The 16,856-nt window shown below is 50.6% G+C and overlaps 1 protein-coding gene across 2 annotated transcripts in view; it reads right to left on the bottom strand.

Moving 5' to 3' along the window:
- Positions 1–16,856, bottom strand: part of CBS (cystathionine beta-synthase) — a 138,749-nt gene that overhangs the window by 77,776 nt on the left and 44,117 nt on the right. The gene's annotated exons all lie outside the window — the stretch shown is intronic.

Below are 16,856 nucleotides of genomic sequence, written 5' to 3'. Positions count from 1 at the left end.
CCCCTGTCTGAATGAGATCTGAGGGCCTCCTGCACATGGTCTCCCCCTGTCTGTATGAGATCTGAGGGTTTCCTGCACATGGTCTCCCCCTGACTGTATGAGATCTGAGGGTCTCCTGCACATGGTCTCCCCTGTCTGTATGAGATCTGAGGGTCTCCTGCACATGGTCTCCCCTGTCTGTATGAGGTCTGAGGGTCTCCTGCACATGGTCTCCCCCTGTCTGTATGAGATCTGAGGGTCTCCTGCACATGGTCTCCCCTGTCTGTATGAGATCTGAGGGTCTCCTGCACATGGTCTCCACCTGTCTGTATGAGATCTGAGGGTCTCCTGCACATGGTCTCCCCTGTCTGTATGAGATCTGAGGGTCTCCTACACATGGTCTCCCCTGACTGTATGAGATCTGAGGGTCTCCTGCACATGGTCTCCACCTGTCTGTATGAGATCTGAGGGTCTTCTGCACATGGTCTCCCCCTGTCTGTATGAGATCTGAGGGTCTCCTGCACATGGTCTCCCCTGACTGTATGAGATATGAGGATCTCCTGCACATGGTCTCCCCTGTCTGTATGAGATCTGAGGGTCTCCTGCACATGGTCTCCCCCTGTCTGTATGAGATCTGAGGGTCTCCTGCACATGGTCTCCCCCTGTCTGTATGAGATCTGAGGGTTTCCTGCACATGGTCCCCCCCTGTCTGTATGAGATCTGAGGGTCTCCTTGCACATGGTCTCCCCCTGTCTGTATGAGATCTGAGGGTCTCCTGCACATGGTCTCCCCCTGTCTGTATGAGATATGAGGGTCTCCTGCACATGGTCTCCTTTGTATGTATGAGATCTGAGGGTCTCCTGCACATGGTCTCCCCTGTCTGTATGAGATCTGAGGGTCTCCTGCACATGGTCTCCCCTGTCTGTATGAGATCTGAGGGTCTCCTGCACATGGTCTCCCCCTGTCTGTGTGAGATCTGAGGGTCTCCTGCACATGCTCTCCCCTGTCTGTATGAGATCTGAGGGTCTCCTGCACATGGTCTCCCCTGTCTGTATGAGATCTGAGGGTCTCCTGCACATGGTCTCCCCCTGTCTGTATGAGATCTGAGGGTCTCCTGCACATGGTCTCCCCCTGTCTGTATGAGATCTGAGGGTCTCCTGCACATGGTCTCCCCTGTCTGTATGAGATCTGAGGGTCTCCTGCACATGGTCTCCCCTGTCTGTATGAGATCTGAGGGTCTCATGCACATGGTCTCCCCCTGTCTGTATGAGATCTGAGAGTCTCCTGCACATGGTCTCCCCTGTCTGTATGAGATCTGAGGGTCTCATGCACATGGTCTCCCCCTGTCTGTATGAGATCTGAGAGTCTCCTGCACATGGTCTCCCCTGTCTGTATGAGATCTGAGGGTCTCCTGCACATGGTCTCCCCTGTCTGTATGAGATCTGAGGGTCTCCTGCACATGGTCTCCCCCTGTCTGTATGAGATCTGAGGGTCTCCTGCACATGGTCTCCCCCTGTCTGTATGAGATCTGAGGGTCTCCTGCACATGGTCTCCCCCTGTCTGTATGAGATCTGAGGGTCTCCTGCACATGGTCTCCCCCTGTCTGTATGAGATCTGAGGGTCTCCTGCACATGGTCTCCCCTGTCCAAATCCAAATCCAAATCCAAAAAAGCTTTATTGGCAGGACCAAATACATTTAGCATTGCCAAAGCAAAACAAAACATTAACATGGGCGGGGGGGGGGGGGGGGTTTGTGGGAATAAGGGAAGGATATAGGGAGTTGGGGTATATAGTCCATAGGTGTGTGGATGATGTAAGGGACAGCATGGGGGACTGGGATATACAGTCCATAGGGGGGTATTGGGGGGGAATACAGTCCATGTGGTATCATGTTCCTCTCAGTTGGTGGCAGGCCGTGACATATCGGGCAGCTATTTGCACGGTTGTTTCCTCCTCCCCCAGTAGGATGTAGAGTTTCCGCTCCTCATCTGTGGAGGTAAAATCCTGGATGTGGGCGGAGAGTCTCTGGAAGTGGGCGGTCCTCACAGGTGCAAATTTGCTGCAGTGTAGCAGGAAGTGGGCCTCATCCTCCAGGACCCCCTGGTCACATTGTCTGCACAGTCTCTCCTACCGGGGCTCCCATGTCTGTCTGTGTCGCCCTGTCTCTATCTCCAGGCTGTGGGCGGAGAGTCTCTGGAAGTGGGCGGTCCTCACAGGTGCATATTTGCAGCAGTGTAGCAGGAAGTGGGCCTCATCCTCCAAGACCTCCTGGTCGCATTGTCTGCACAGTCTCTCCTCCCGGGGCTTCCATGTCTGTCTGTGCCGCCCTGTCTCTACCTCCAGTCTGTGGGCGGAGTGTCTGGAAGTGGGCGGTCCTCACAGGTGCATATTTGCAGCAGTGTAGCAGGAAGTGGGCCTCATCCTCCACATTGTCTGCACAGTCTCTCCTCCCGGGGCTTCCATGTCTGTCTGTGCCGCCCTGTCTCTATCTCCAGGCTGTGGGCGGAGAGTCTCTGGAAGTGGGCGGTCCTCACAGGTGCGTATTTGCTGCAGTGTAGCAGGAAGTGGGCCTCATCCTCCAAGACCTCCTGGCCGCATTGTATGCACAGTCTCTCCTCCCGGGGCTTCCATGTCTGTCTGTGCCGCCCTGTCTCTATCTCCAGGCTGTGGGCACTCAGACGGTACAAACTCAAGACCTGTCTGTCTTTGTGGTGATGTAGCCTCCCCAGATATGGAGCCATTGTGTACTCCCTCTGTAGTGATTGATAGACAGCGAGTTTCTTGGAATTCTTTATGTCACTTCTCCATTTCTCTATGTATCGTTCCTTGCAGCTTTCTATAGTCAGTTTTATTTGGGCTTTTGTCAGCCTGTGTTGGTGGCCTTGGCTGGGCTGGCTGCTGATGCTTTGCTTGAGAGCGCGTGGTATGGCCTCGCCCCCCTGGCTCAGTGAGGCTTTATGGTGGTAAGTGCTGGGGTTGCTGCTCTGTATATGCGCCCAGTATGAGAGTGCCCTCTGCTGGATAGTAAGCCATAGTGGGAACCTGCCTAGCTCTGCCCGGCAAGCTGAGTTTGAAGTGCTTCGATGGACTTGGAGGAGATACTTGCAGAACTCTAGATGGAAGATTTCTGTTGGGCTGGAGTCCCATTTTGATTGGTCAGGGTAGGTGACCGGGCCCCATACCTCACTGCTATAGAGCAGGATTGGGGTGATGATGCTGTCGAATATCTTTGCCCACACTCTCACTGGTGGTTTTAGGTGGTAAAGCTGTCTTCTGATGGCATAAAATGTTCTGCAGGCTTTGTCTTTCAGGGCCTGTACTGCTGGTTTAAAGCTTCCTGATTGGTTGATCTCCAGCCCCAGGTAGGTGTAGCTGTTAGTGGACACCAGTGGGGATCCATTTAATATAAATGAGGAGGTAGGGGTTTTATTTCCATTCTTCCTCTGGAACACCATCACTTTTGTCTTCTTTGGGTTGATGGGCAGTGCCCATGTGGTACAGAAAGTCTCCAATACTGACAGGCTGTCCTGTAGTCCTTTCTCTGTTGGGGAGAGCAGCACAAGGTCATCTGCATACAGCAGGAACTTCACCTCACGGTCATGCAGGAGGAGGCCTGGAGCTGGGGAGGATTCCAGGGCTACAGCCAGTTGGTTAATGTATATGTTAAAGAGTGTTGGGCTCAGACTGCAGCCCTGCCTGACTCCTCGACCCTGCTTGAAGAACGCACTTCTCTTCCCGTCCACTTTCACACTGCATTGGTTCCCAGTATATGAACTCTTAAGGACATCATAGGTTTTTCCTCCTATTCCACTCTCTAGGAGTTTTAGGAAAAGGCCTGGGTGCCACACTGAGTCAAACGCCTTCTTAAAATCAACAAAGCAAGCGTGTATTTTGCCACGTGAGTTGTGGACATGGGTCTTGATGAGGCTGTGCAGTGTGTAGATGTGGTCGGTGGTGTGGTGTATTTGCCACGTGAGCTGTGGACATGGGTCTTGACGAGGCTGTGCAGTGTGTAGATGTGGTCGGTGGTGTATTTGCCACGTGAGTTGTGGACATGGGTCTTGATGAGGTTGTGCAGTGTGTAGATGTGGTCGGTGGTGCGGTATATTTGCCCCGTGAGCTGTGGACATGGGTCTTGATGAGGCTGTGCAGTGTGTAGATGTGGTCGGTTGTGCGGTGCATTTGGCGTGTGAGCTGTGGACATGGGTATGATAAGGCTGTGCAGTGTGTAGATGTGGTCGGTTGTGCGGTGGTTTGGCATGAACCCGGCTTGGCTTTTGCTGAGTACGTCCCGCTGTGTGAGGAAGGAGAGGATCCTTTTATTGATGATGCTGTTAAACAGTTTCCCCAGTGTGCTGCTGACACAGATTCCTCTGTAGTTTGCTGGATCATATCTGTCCCCATTCTTGTAGATGGGTGTTATGAGGCCTTCACTCCAGGCCTGAGGAAAGGAGCCCGCACTCAGGACAAGGTTGAATAGTCTTGCGAGTGCCTCATGTATGTCCGGGGGGCTGTATTTGATCATCTCTGGCAGGATGCCATCGGTACCGCTAGCCTTCTTACATTTTATCAGCTTTGTTCTTTCTCTTATTTCCTCCATCGTGATTGGTGTATCCAGAGGGTTTTGAAAGTCCTTGATTGTCTCCTCCATGTCCTTCAGCTTTGCGGCTATTTGTTTCTGTTCCGGGGTTTGGGCATTTTCTGGGATGTCTTTGTAGAGGTTCCTGAAGTAGTGGAGCCAGATGTGGCCATTTTGGATATGAAGAGGGCTTTTTTTAGGCTTTGCACCGATATGGTTCCAGGTCTCCCAGAATGAGTTGTCTTGGAGGGAGTCCTCCAGCTGTTGGAGTTTGTGGGAGATGTGGCTCTGTTTTTTCTGCCTGAGGGTGTCTTTGTATTGTCTCTGTAGGTGGTCATGGGTTTCCCTTAGGTCTCGGTTGTTGGGGTCTCTGTGTTTTTGGTTAGAGGCTGCCCTTAGAGAATTACGTAGAGCCTTGCACTCACTGTCAAACCATTTTTGGGACTGTTTATTTGTGGATCTCTTGAAGTTGGTCTGCTTGAGGCCTGCTTGTACTGCCATGGTATGTAGGATGTTACTGAAGTCCTTCACTGCATGGCTGACACCTTGTTGGTTTGGTTCATATGGGTTGTTATAAAAGTTTGTCAGCAGTTCTTGGATTTTGGCAGTTTTGGTCATATTGGTGTATTCGGTGGCAGACTGTTTGGGCCATTTGAGGGGTGGTGGCAGCTTGTAGAGACCGGTCTGATGAGGCTGCTGTGTGGTTGGTTTGTCGGTGGATTTCAGGTACAGCAGGATTTGGCTGTGGTCTGACAGGTGTGTTTCAGGGGTGACTATGAGGGCATTGATGTTTATGGGATCTGTGTCTGTGACAGCATAATCTACCACACTGCTGCCTACGTGTGAGTTCATAGTGAATCTCCCAAGAGAGTCACCCCTGGTTCGCCCATTCATTATGTATAGGCCAAGGCTCCGACACAGGTTCAACAGGGCTTTCCCGCTTTTGTTTACTGTCTTGTCATAGCTGTTTCTTGCTGTCTGCATTGGTTCCTGGTAGTAGCTCTCTCCTCCAAGTATGTATGCGTTTCCCTCAGAGGTCAGATAGTCCTTCTCTGTGCCTGTTCTCGCATTGAGGTCTCCATAGATGAGTACTCTGCCCTGAGACTGGAAGTGGCTGGCTTCTCTTTGTAGGACCTCATAAATATCAGGTTTGTAGTAAGGGGACTCTGTTGGGGGGATGTATGCTGCACACAGGTACATGTCAGACTGAGAGGTGAGGATGGAGCTGTTTATTTTGATCCAGATGTGGCTGTCTCCTCGTTTGATAGCTTTAATGTGCTCTGTAAGCTCCTCCTTGTACCAGATTAGTATGCCTCCTGAACGACGACCCTGTTTAACGTTCTTGTTTTTCTGTGAAGATACAGAGAATTCCCTGTATCCCATGGGTGCAAGAGATTCATCCTCTGCCTGGGTCCATGTCTCCAGGAGGATTTGAATATCAATGTTTTCAAGTCTCTTTTTAAAGTCTGGATCATTTGTTTTGCATCCAAAAGCTGAGGCATTCAGCCCTTGAATGTTCCAGCTACTGATAATGAGTGATGTCATTTTGGGTCTGTATACCTTGTAATGAGCAGGGATTGTCATAGGACTCAATATTTTCGGGGTGTCGCATCAGTATACTATATAAAGTGCTACACAAAGTCCTGATTTCCGCCGTGTTTCTGTCCTCCCTTGTTCCGTGTTGCCATTGTGGGTCAGGCGGTTTCCTCCGCATTTGTTGTGTTTGTGGCGGCTCTCTTTGGTAACGCTTTATTGGAGTTTGCCATCTGTGTGTTGGATTAGGTCTATCTTGGGGTGTCCGAGGTCTATTAAGTACCATGTCCTTAAACTCCTTTGCAAGGAGGCTGACTCCTTGTTTGCTTAGGTGCTTGTTGTTGTACAGGTGGTGAGCTGAGATTGTAGGGTGCTGTGCCAGTTGTATGCCTGGTGAGGATCTGAGATTGGAGGTCAGCTTTGCATTGATTTGTTGGATTGTCTGGTGAGAGATATCTTTTCTTGGGAGCAGGGAAGAGAGGATAATCTTTGTATTGGGGAATTTCAGCTGTGCCCTTTTTGCAATTTGTGACAGTTTGTCTGTGATGGTTTCTTGGTCTATGGTGTTTTGTTTAATGTCATTGGTCCCGGTGTGCAGGATGAGATGTTTTGGGTCAGTGAAATGAGGCTCATTAATGACCCCTGCTACTTGTTCAATAGTTGAGCAGGTGATTTTAATGACATTCTTCCCTGGAAAGAGTCTCTTTATGTCCAGGTATGTCCCATTAGAGTCTATAATCAGCACAATGTCAGGACTGCGAGGTCTATAGGAGCCATTTGCTTGGTGTTTAGGCTTAAGCTCTGGAGTGTTGGGTGGGGCAGTCTTGGCAGCATTTGGGGAGGGGTCTTGCTGGCAGTGGCTGGGCTCTGAGGTGTTGGGTGGGCATGTGTTGGTAGCATTTGGGGAGGGGTCCAGCTGGCTGTGGTGGTCTTTGGTGTTTACTGTATCTTGTGTGTGGTGTACAGTGCAGTCCTCAATCAGCGCACGACTTGTGGGAACCTTTGTACATTTTGTTGTCACCTCTTCTTTTGGCTGATTTAATATCTGTATTTTCCGGATCTCCTCCTTAAGCTGTGAATTCTCCTCCTGCAGTTGTTGAAGAGATGCTTTGATTTCACACAGAGCTTCAGTGTGCTCAGATTTCAGCCTGGCTAGTTCTTCTCTCAGTTGGTCATTTGCATTTATCACACCTTGGCTTCTTTGATATTGTTCTCTGAAGAGGGTGAAGTCCATCTCTAGATTAGACAAACAATCTCTGAGGGTCTCCAGGGAGGGGTGTGATTGAGAGTCTCTGGGGGGCAGTTTTTCTCCCTGTTTTGTAGTTGGATCCTCACATTTTTGTGTAGCAGGGTTATTTATGGTTTTATAGTTTTCTGCTTTCTCTCTGATATGGGGAAATAGCTTCTCAAATTCCTCCAGTCTGCATTTAGCACCTTGGATCAAGATGGTTCCACTGTATGAGATCTGAGGGTCTCCTGCACATGGTCTCCCTTGTCTGTATGAGATCTGAGGGTCTCCTGCACATGGTCTCCCCCTGTCTGTATGAGATCTGAGGGTCTCCTGCACATGGTCTCCCCCTGTCTGTATGAGATCTGAGGGTCTCCTGCACATGGTCTCCCCTGTCTGTATGAGATCTGAGGGTCTCCTGCACATGGTCTCCCTTGTCTGTATGAGATCTGAGGGTCTCCTGCACATGGTCTCCCCCTGTCTGTATGAGATCTGAGAGTCTCCTGCACATGGTCTCCCCTGTCTGTATGAGATCTGAGGGTCTCCTGCACATGGTCTCCCCTGTCTGTATGAGATCTGAGGGTCTCCTGCACATGGTCTCCCCTGTCTGTATGAGATCTGAGGGTCTCATGCACATGGTCTCCCCCTGTCTGTATGAGATCTGAGGGTCTCCTGCAGATGGTCTCCCCTGTCTGTATGAGATCTGAGGGTCTCCTGCACATGGTCTCCCCTGTCTGTATGAGATCTGAGGGTCTCCTGCACATGGTCTCCCCTGTCTGTATGAGATCTGAGGGTCTCCTGCACATGGTCTCCCCTGTCTGTATGAGATCTGAGGGTCTCCTGCACATGGTCTCCACCTGTCTGTATGAGATCTGAGGGTCTTCTGCACATGGTCTCCCCCTGTCTGTATGAGATCTGAGGGTCTCCTGCACATGGTCTCCCCTGACTGTATGAGATATGAGGATCTCCTGCACATGGTCTCCCCTGTCTGTATGAGATCTGAGGGTCTCCTGCACATGGTCTCCCCCTGTCTGTATGAGATCTGAGGGTCTCCTGCACATGGTCTCCCCCTGTCTGTATGAGATCTGAGGGTCTCCTGCACATGGTCTCCCCCTGTCTGTATGAGATCTGAGGGTCTCCTTGCACATGGTCTCCCCCTGTCTGTATGAGATCTGAGGGTCTCCTGCACATGGTCTCCCCCTGTCTGTATGAGATATGAGGGTCTCCTGCACATGGTCTCCTTTGTATGTATGAGATCTGAGGGTCTCCTGCACATGGTCTCCCCTGTCTGTATGAGATCTGAGGGTCTCCTGCACATGGTCTCCCCTGTCTGTATGAGATCTGAGGGTCTCCTGCACATGGTCTCCCCCTGTCTGTGTGAGATCTGAGGGTCTCCTGCACATGCTCTCCCCTGTCTGTATGAGATCTGAGGGTCTCCTGCACATGGTCTCCCCTGTCTGTATTAGATCTGAGGGTCTCCTGCACATGGTCTCCCCCTGTCTGTATGAGATCTGAGGGTCTCCTGCACATGGTCTCCCCCTGTCTGTATGAGATCTGAGGGTCTCCTGCACATGGTCTCCCCTGTCTGTATGAGATCTGAGGGTCTCATGCACATGGTCTCCCCCTGTCTGTATGAGATCTGAGAGTCTCCTGCACATGGTCTCCCCTGTCTGTATGAGATCTGAGGGTCTCATGCACATGGTCTCCCCCTGTCTGTATGAGATCTGAGAGTCTCCTGCACATGGTCTCCCCTGTCTGTATGAGATCTGAGGGTCTCCTGCACATGGTCTCCCCTGTCTGTATGAGATCTGAGGGTCTCCTGCACATGGTCTCCCCCTGTCTGTATGAGATCTGAGGGTCTCCTGCACATGGTCTCCCCCTGTCTGTATGAGATCTGAGGGTCTCCTGCACATGGTCTCCCCCTGTCTGTATGAGATCTGAGGGTCTCCTGCACATGGTCTCCCCCTGTCTGTATGAGATCTGAGGGTCTCCTGCACATGATCCCCACCTGTCTGTATGACATCTGATGGTCTCCTGCACATGGTCTCCCCCTGTCTGTATGAGATCTGAGGGTCTCCTGCACATGGTCTCCCCTGTCTGTATGAGATCTGAGGGTCTCCTGCACATGGTCTCCCCTGTCTGTATGAGATCTGAGGGTCTCATGCACATGGTCTCCCCCTGTCTGTATGAGATCTGAGAGTCTCCTGCACATGGTCTCCCCTGTCTGTATGAGATCTGAGGGTCTCCTGCACATGGTCTCCCCTGTCTGTATGAGATCTGAGGGTCTCATGCACATGGTCTCCCCCTGTCTGTATGAGATCTGAGAGTCTCCTGCACATGGTCTCCCCTGTCTGTATGAGATCTGAGGGTCTCCTGCACATGGTCTCCCCCTGTCTGTATGAGATCTGAGGGTCTCCTGCACATGGTCTCCCCTGTCCAAATCCAAATCCAAATCCAAAAAAGCTTTATTGGCAGGACCAAATACATTTAGCATTGCCAAAGCAAAACAAAACATTAACATGGGGGGGGGGGGGGGTTTGTGGGAATAAGGGAAGGATATAGGGAGTTGGGGTATATAGTCCATAGGTGTGTGGATGATGTAAGGGACAGCATGGGGGACTGGGATATACAGTCCATAGGGGGGTATTGGGGGGGAATACAGTCCATGTGGTATCATGTTCCTCTCAGTTGGTGGCAGGCCGTGACATATCGGGCAGCTATTTGCACGGTTGTTTCCTCCTCCCCCAGTAGGATGTAGAATTTCCGCTCCTCATCTGTGGAGGTAAAATCCTGGATGTGGGCGGAGAGTCTCTGGAAGTGGGCGGTCCTCACAGGTGCAAATTTGCTGCAGTGTAGCAGGAAGTGGGCCTCATCCTCCAGGACCCCCTGGTCACATTGTCTGCACAGTCTCTCCTACCGGGGCTCCCATGTCTGTCTGTGTCGCCCTGTCTCTATCTCCAGGCTGTGGGCGGAGAGTCTCTGGAAGTGGGCGGTCCTCACAGGTGCGTATTTGCTGCAGTGTAGCAGGAAGTGGGCCTCATCCTCCAAGGCCTCCTGGCCGCATTGTCTGCACAGTCTCTCCTCCCGGGGCTTCCATGTCTGTCTGTGCCGCCCTGTCTCTATCTCCAGGCTGTGGGCGGAGAGTCTCTGGAAGTGGGCGGTCCTCACAGGTGCGTATTTGCTGCAGTGTAGCAGGAAGTGGGCCTCATCCTCCAAGACCTCCTGGTCGCATTGTCTGCACAGTCTCTCCTCCCGGGGCTTCCATGTCTGTCTGTGCCGCCCTGTCTCTATCTCCAGGCTGTGGGCGCTCAGACGGTACAAACTCAAGACCTGTCTGTCTTTGTGGTGATGTAGCCTCCCCAGATATGGAGCCATTGTGTACTCCCTCTGTAGTGATTGATAGACAGCGAGTTTCTTGGAATTCTTTATGTCACTTCTCCATTCCTCTATGTATCGTTCCTTGCAGCTTTCTATAGTCTGTTTTATTTGGGCTTTTGTCAGCCTGTGTTGGTGGCCTTGGCTGGGCTGGCTGCTGATGCTTTGCTTGAGAGCGCGTGGTATGGCCTCGCCCCCCTGGCTCAGTGAGGCTTTATGGTGGTAAGTGCTGGGGTTGCTGCTCTGTATATGCGCCCAGTATGAGAGTGCCCTCTGCTGGATAGTAAGCCATAGTGGGAACCTGCCTAGCTCTGCCCGGCAAGCTGAGTTTGAAGTGCTTCGATGGACTTGGAGGAGATACTTGCAGAACTCTAGATGGAAGATTTCTGTTGGGCTGGAGTCCCATTTTGATTGGTCAGGGTAGGTGACCGGGCCCCATACCTCACTGCTATAGAGCAGGATTGGGGTGATGATGCTGTCGAATATCTTTGCCCACACTCTCACTGGTGGTTTTAGGTGGTAAAGCTGTCTTCTGATGGCATAAAATGTTCTGCAGGCTTTGTCTTTCAGGGCCTGTACTGCTGGTTTAAAGCTTCCTGATTGGTTGATCTCTAGCCCCAGGTAGGTGTAGCTGTTAGTGGACACCAGTGGGGATCCATTTAATATAAATGAGGAGGTAGGGGTTTTATTTCCATTCTTCCTCTGGAACACCATCACTTTTGTCTTCTTTGGGTTGATGGGCAGTGCCCATGTGGTACAGAAAGTCTCCAATACTGACAGGCTGTCCTGTAGTCCTTTCTCTGTTGGGGAGAGCAGCACAAGGTCATCTGCATACAGCAGGAACTTCACCTCACGGTCATGCAGGAGGAGGCCTGGAGCTGGGGAGGATTCCAGGGCTACAGCCAGTTGGTTAATGTATATGTTAAAGAGTGTTGGGCTCAGACTGCAGCCCTGCCTGACTCCTCGACCCTGCTTGAAGAACGCACTTCTCTTCCCGTCCACTTTCACACTGCATTGGTTCCCAGTATATGAACTCTTAAGGACATCATAGGTTTTTCCTCCTATTCCACTCTCTAGGAGTTTTAGGAAAAGGCCTGGGTGCCACACTGAGTCAAACGCCTTCTTAAAATCAACAAAGCAAGCGTGTATTTTGCCACGTGAGTTGTGGACATGGGTCTTGATGAGGCTGTGCAGTGTGTAGATGTGGTCGGTGGTGCGGTGTATTTGCCACGTGAGCTGTGGACATGGGCCTTGATAAGGCTGTGCAGTGTGTAGATGTGGTCGGTTGTGCGGTGCATTTGGCGTGTGAGCTGTGGACATGGGTATGATAAGGCTGTGCAGTGTGTAGATGTGGTCGGTTGTGCGGTGGTTTGGCATGAACCCAGCTTGGCTTTTGCTGAGTACGTCCTGCTGTGTGAGGAAGGAGAGGATCCTCTTATTGATGATGCTGTTAAACAGTTTCCCCAGTGTACTGCTGACACAGATTCCTCTGTAGTTTGCTGGATCATATCTGTCCCCATTCTTGTAGATGGGTGTTATGAGGCCTTCACTCCAGGCCTGAGGAAAGGAGCCCGCCCTCAGGATAAGGTTGAATAGTCTTGCGAGTGCCTCATGTATGTCCGGGGGGCTGTATTTGATCATCTCTGGCAGGATGCCATCGGTACCGCTAGCCTTCTTACATTTTATCAGCTTTGTTCTTTCTCTTATTTCCTCCATCGTGATTGGTGTATCCAGGGGGTTTTGAAAGTCCTTGATTGTCTCCTCCATGTCCTTCAGCTTTGCGGCTATTTGTTTCTGTTCCGGGGTTTGGGCATTTTCTGGGATGTCTTTGTAGAGGTTCCTGAAGTAGTGGAGCCAGATGTGGCCATTTTGGATATGAAGAGGGCTTTTTTTAGGCTTTGCACCGATATGGTTCCAGGTCTCCCAGAATGAGTTGTCTTGGAGGGAGTCCTCCAGCTGTTGGAGTTTGTGGGAGATGTGGCTCTGTTTTTTCTGCCTGAGGGTGTCTTTGTATTGTCTCTGTAGGTGGTCATGGGTTTCCCTTAGGTCCTGGTTGTTGGGGTCTCTGTGTTTTTGGTTAGAGGCTGCCCTTAGCGAATTACGTAGAGCCTTGCACTCACTGTCAAACCATTTTTGGGACTGTTTATTTGTGGATCTCTTGAAGTTGGTCTGCTTGAGGCCTGCTTGTACTGCCATGGTATGTAGGATGTTACTGAAGTCCTTCACTGCATGGCTGACACCTTGTTGGTTTGGTTCATATGGGTTGTTATAAAAGTTTGTCAGCAGTTCTTGGATTTTGGCAGTTTTGGTCATGTTGGTGTATTCGGTGGCAGACTGTTTGGGCCATTTGAGGGGTGGTGGCAGCTTGTAGAGACCGGTCTGATGAGGCTGCTGTGTGGTTGGTTTGTCGGTGGATTTCAGGTACAGCAGGATTTGGCTGTGGTCTGACAGGTGTGTTTCAGGGGTGACTATGAGGGCATTGATGTTTATGGGATCTGTGTCTGTGACAGCATAATCTACCACACTGCTGCCTACGTGTGAGTTCATAGTGAATCTCCCAAGAGAGTCACCCCTGGTTCGCCCATTCATTATGTATAGGCCAAGGCTCCGACACAGGTTCAACAGGGCTTTCCCGCTTTTGTTTACTGTCTTGTCATAGCTGTTTCTTGCTGTCTGCATTGGTTCCTGGTAGTAGCTCTCTCCTCCAAGTATGTATGCGTTTCCCTCAGAGGTCAGATAGTCCTTCTCTGTGCCTGTTCTCGCATTGAGGTCTCCATAGATGAGTACTCTGCCCTGAGACTGGAAGTGGCTGGCTTCTCTTTGTAGGACCTCATAAATATCAGGTTTGTAGTAAGGGGACTCTGTTGGGGGGATGTATGCTGCACACAGGTACATGTCAGACTGAGAGGTGAGGATGGAGCTGTTTATTTTGATCCAGATGTGGCTGTCTCCTCGTTTGATAGCTTTAATGTGCTCTGTAAGCTCCTCCTTGTACCAGATTAGTATGCCTCCTGAACGACGACCCTGTTTAATGTTCTTGTTTTTCTGTGAAGATACAGAGAATTCCCTGTATCCCATGGGTGCAAGAGATTCATCCTCTGCCCGGGTCCATGTCTCCAGGAGGATTTGAATATCAATGTTTTCAAGTCTCTTTTTAAAGTCTGGATCATTTGTTTTGCATCCAAAAGCTGAGGCATTCAGCCCTTGAATGTTCCAGCTACTGATAATGAGTGATGCCATTTTGGGTCTGTATACCTTGTAATGAGCAGGGATTGTCATAGGACTCAATATTTTCGGGGTGTCGCATCAGTATACTATATAAAGTGCTACACAAAGTCCTGATTTCCGCCGTGTTTCTGTCCTCCCTTGTTCCTTGTTGCCATTGTGGGTCAGGCGGTTTCCTCCGCATTTGTTGTGTTTGTGGGGGCTCTCTTTGGTAACGCTTTATTGGAGTTTGCCATCTGTGTGTTGGATTAGGTCTTTCTTGGGGTGTCCGAGGTCTATTAAGTACCATGTCCTTAAACTCCTTTGCAAGGAGGCTGACTCCTTGTTTGCTAAGGTGCTTGTTGTTGTACAGGTGGTGAGCTGAGATGATGAAGGGTCAGAGTACCCGTAACATGTAGTGTGTGCTGTTGCTCGAATAAAGAAGTCAAACGCAAGTTTGGAGCCTGTGGAGTGCCTTCTTCTACTTATTGGATATGCTGTGCCAGTTGTATGCCTGGTGAGGATCTGAGATTGGAGGTCAGCTTTGCATTGATTTGTTGGATTGTCTGGTGAGAGATGTGTTTTCTTGGGAGCAGGGAAGAGAGGATAATCTTTGTATTGGGGAATTTCAGCTCTGCCCTTTTTGCAATTTGTGACAGTTTGTCTGTGATGGTTTCTTGGTCTATGGTGTTTTGTTTAATGTCATTGGTCCCGGTGTGCAGGATGAGATGTTTTGGGTCAGTGAAATGAGGCTCATTAATGACCCCTGCTACTTGTTCAATAGTTGAGCAGGTGATTTTAATGACATTCTTCCCTGGAAAGAGTCTCTTTATGTCCAGGTATGTCCCATTAGAGTCTATAATCAGCACAATGTCAGGACTGTGAGGTCTATAGGAGCCATTTGCTTGGTGTTTAGGCTTAAGCTCTGGAGTGTTGGGTGGGGCAGTCTTGGCAGCATTTGGGGAGGGGTCTGGCTGGCAGTGGCTGGGCTCTGGGGTGTTGGGTAGGCATGTGTTGGTAGCATTTGGGGAGGGGTCCAGCTGGCTGTGGTGGTCTTTGGTGTTTACTGTATCTTGTGTGTGGTGTACAGTGCAGTCCTCAATCAGCGCACGACTTGTGGGAACCTTTGTACATTTTGTTGTCACCTCTTCTTTTGGCTGATTTAATATCTGTATTTTCCGGATCTCCTCCTTAAGCTGTGAGTTCTCCTCCTGCAGTTGTTGAAGAGATGCTTTGATATCACACAGAGCTTCAGTGTGCTCAGATTTCAGCCTGGCTAGTTCTTCTCTCAGTTGGTCATTTGCATTTTTCACACCTTGGCTTCTTTGATATTGTTCTCTGAAGAGGGTGAAGTCCATCTCTAGATTAGACAAACAATCTCTGAGGGTCTCCAGGGAGGGGTGTGATTGAGAGTCTCTGGGGGGCAGTTTTTCTCCCTGTTTTGTAGTTTGATCCTCACATTTTTGTGTAGCAGGGTTATTTATGGTTTTATAGTTTTCTGCTTTCTCTCTGATATGGGGAAATAGCTTCTCAAATTCCTCCAGTCTGCATTTAGCACCTTGGATCAAGATGGTTCCACTGTATGAGATCTGAGGGTCTCCTGCACATGGTCTCCCTTGTCTGTATGAGATCTGAGGGTCTCCTGCACATGGTCTCCCCCTGTCTGTATGAGATCTGAGGGTCTCCTGCACATGGTCTCCCCCTGTCTGTATGAGATCTGAGGGTCTCCTGCACATGCTCTCCCCTGTCTGTATGAGATCTGAGGGTCTCCTGCACATGGTCTCCCTTGTCTGTATGAGATCTGAGGGTCTCCTGCACATGGTCTCCCCCTGTCTGTATGAGATCTGAGAGTCTCCTGCACATGGTCTCCCCTGTCTGTATGAGATCTGAGGGTCTCCTGCACATGGTCTCCCCTGTCTGTATGAGATCTGAGGGTCTCCTGCACATGGTCTCCCCTGTCTGTATGAGATCTGAGGGTCTCATGCACATGGTCTCCCCCTGTCTGTATGAGATCTGAGGGTCTCCTGCAGATGGTCTCCCCTGTCTGTATGAGATCTGAGGGTCTCCTGCACATGGTCTCCCCTGTCTGTATGAGATCTGAGGGTCTCCTGCACATGGTCTCCCCTGTCTGTATGAGATCTGAGGGTCTCCTGCACATGGTCTCCCCTGTCTGTATGAGATCTGAGGGTCTCCTGCACATGGTCTCCCCCTGTCTGTATGAGATCTGAGAGTCTCCTGCACATGGTCTCCCCTGTCTGTATGAGATCTGAGGGTCTCCTGCACATGATCTCCCCTGTCTGTATGAGATCTGAGAGCCTCCTGCACATGGTCTCCCCTGTCTGTATGAGATCTGAGGGTCTCCTGCACATGGTCTCCCCTGTCTGTATGAGATCTGAGGGTCTCCTGCACATGGTCTCCCCTGTCTGTATGAGATCTGAGGGTCTCCTGCACATGGTCTCCCCTGTCTGTATGAGATCTGAGGGTCTCCTGCACATGGTCTCCCCTGTCTGTGTGAGATCTGAGGGTCTCCTGCACATGGTCTCCCCTGTCTGTATGAGATCTGAGGGTCTCCTGCACATGGTCTCCCCTGTCTGTATGAGATCTGAGGGTCTCCTGCACATGGTCTCCCCTGTCTGTATGAGATCTGAGGGTCTCCTGCACATGGTCTCCCCTGTCTGTATGAGATCTGAGGGTCTCCTGCACATGGTCTCCCCCTGTCTGTATGAGATCTGAGAGTCTCCTGCACATGGTCTCCTCTGTCTGTATGAGATCTGAGGGTCTCCTGCACATGGTCTCCCCTGTCTGTATGAGATCTGAGGGTCTCCTGCACATGGTCTCCTATGTCTGTATGAGATCTGAGGGTCTCCTGCACATGGTCTCCCCCTGTCTGTATGAGATCTGAGAGTCTCCTGCACATGGTCTCCCCTGTCTGTATGAGATCTGAGGGTCTCCTGCACA

Source organism: Hyperolius riggenbachi, chromosome 2, assembly GCF_040937935.1.
Source record: "Hyperolius riggenbachi isolate aHypRig1 chromosome 2, aHypRig1.pri, whole genome shotgun sequence".
Classification (NCBI taxonomy): domain Eukaryota; kingdom Metazoa; phylum Chordata; class Amphibia; order Anura; family Hyperoliidae; genus Hyperolius; species Hyperolius riggenbachi.
Note: the sequence above shows the minus strand (reverse complement) of the source record. Positions and strands in the feature narration are given on the sequence as shown.